At 35.3% G+C, this 2,163-nt stretch overlaps 1 non-coding gene across 1 annotated transcript; it reads left to right on the top strand.

Moving 5' to 3' along the window:
- The first annotated feature begins 1,348 nt into the window (after positions 1-1,348).
- Positions 1,349-1,496, top strand: LOC143573267 (U4 spliceosomal RNA). The gene has a single exon (XR_013142405.1). It is a non-coding gene; the product is annotated as a U4 spliceosomal RNA (small nuclear RNA).
- Positions 1,497-2,163: the final 667 nt, after the last annotated feature.

The raw sequence follows: 2,163 nt of genomic DNA, 5'->3' as shown, positions 1-2,163 counted from the left end.
TTGTTAAATAAAAACAATATTACAAAAATAGGGCAAGATGGATGTATCTTATGTCGCGCACATGACAAACCAAACCATGTAAGCACGTCGATCCACAAGCTGACTCGAGTTTTGTACGATTGGAGTTGAAGCTAAATGTCATGGTCGTAATAACTCGGATTTTTCCACTTAATATTTTTATCTATTACCCGACCCGTTTTTATGTTCGGTAAATCTTACCAAGAAAATATCGCATTATTCGAGTTATTATTATTTGTTATTATATTTATTTAATATATATATAATAACTTTGAAACATATACAATTTTTACCTAAACTATGCTTAAACCTCTCTTTGGATCCATCTATAGTTCAGGGACTATATTGCAAACTGAATATTATAATTTTTTGACACGTTAATCCAACCCGTATCCATGATCCAAGAACCAAACCCGTGACCCAAATGGCTAGCATGTGCCTTAATCTTCGATGTAAACTTAGAATTGATCTGTGTGTTTGATTCCCTTGCATAACACCTACAGAAGGAATTAAGAAATTAGATCAATATGATACGTATTTACATATTATAGTCAACCTGTCTTAAGCAATTTCTTATTATACATCGTAAAGATCATTATAATCCAATAAAATGCACTTGCACCATCCATATAGCATCGTACACTAAACCTCCGTAGTAAATTTAATTGTAATCACCTGCTAGTGCTCATTCTTAATCGTCTTTTGGTCGGCGACTGTGGATCTAGTTAACCATCTATTATTCGGTGTTTAAGGTAAATAAATATAATAGCTTGTTCGTTATCTTGTCTACTAATGTAACCCCATGATCAAACGGCCAAACATTCAACGAATTGACCGATTGATTTTGCTATGTTTTGATTATGAACCGGGTCTTTGTGTATATTGGTTATATATTTTTGTTTCTAGTTATGTCTTGTGTTAGCCAATGGCTCAGATGGCCAGTGCATTATGATTAAGACATTTGGCCGCTGGGGGGGGGGGGTGTTGGTCGGGTAAAACTCATGTATATTATGATATTATTTGTTTACTTTTACTTTAAATAATATGTGAACTTTGGTACTTCAAGCGTGTTTATGTGTTTCAGGATACTTGCCGTTAATGACGCTTATCAGGATGAATTACAGGTTTGGAATGTAGATGTAGAAGACTCATGACGATTGGCATGCTTTCTGATGAAAAATAAAAGAAGAAAATCAAAAGGATGTGTCAAACACCCTTAGCGCGGCGCTAAGGAGCCCAAGTGTGACCTTAGAGCTACTCTAAGGTCAAAGTTATGAAATCAGGAAAGTAGACCTTAGCGCGACGCTAAGGTCTCACCTCCTTGTTGTTAATCTTTGCGTTTGGGACAATGACACAGCCAATGAGGTAATAACCGAGGCGCGTCAATTGTTGGTTGAAAACTATTTACAAACCCCCTGGTTGTTAGCGCCGCGCTAAACTCTTTGATGACAGAAACATTACCCTAACTTTGATATAATCAGTTTTGAGCCCCTCTTTCGAACTATCTTTCATTCCAGCAACCAAGTACAAGCCCTAGGACGATTTTGCGACATCCCGAAGCCTCCGGTTCGTCCGTTCATCGCATTCTTTCATCCTCTCATCTAATAAGCGAAACCTTCGTGATGTCGATGTCAGGCTAAAACCAATGTATTCACTTTAGGCTAGGGTTTTGTGTAAAAAAACGCTGACCAGATTCTATGTTTTGAATGAATATGAACTAAATGAATGTCTTTAATCTGTTTTTACATTATGAATTGATTGTTTAAATAGTTTATGATTTTGATTATCAAACTTTGCATCAATTTTCTTGTTATGTTCATCACATGTAGGGTTAGTTAGCTCTTATGTCATTGAACAAGTAATCGTTAGTCATTGCTTATAAATAATTTTCATGCATTAAACTAGTAATTGGGTAAACCGGAGTTCAATTGTGTCAACAATTCAGTTAGGGTATCGTTTGTCCTCACAACCCAATTTCTAGGTTTAGTAATTACTGTGCAATTTATCATTAAGAATATGTGATTATCGGTTATCACTTTACCTGAACCTGAAGTGAATCATTCTCTAAAAATTGTTTATAGTCTACTTAAAGTAATTGTGTTTTATTAAATCATCTGTTATAAACCTCTTGACTTCGTTTGTCCA

This window comes from Bidens hawaiensis, unplaced genomic scaffold (genome assembly GCF_021521415.1).
Source record: "Bidens hawaiensis isolate Kalapana, Puna unplaced genomic scaffold, B.hawaiensis_p1.1 tig00000097_1, whole genome shotgun sequence".
Lineage (NCBI taxonomy): Eukaryota > Viridiplantae > Streptophyta > Magnoliopsida > Asterales > Asteraceae > Bidens > Bidens hawaiensis.
Note: the sequence above shows the minus strand (reverse complement) of the source record. Positions and strands in the feature narration are given on the sequence as shown.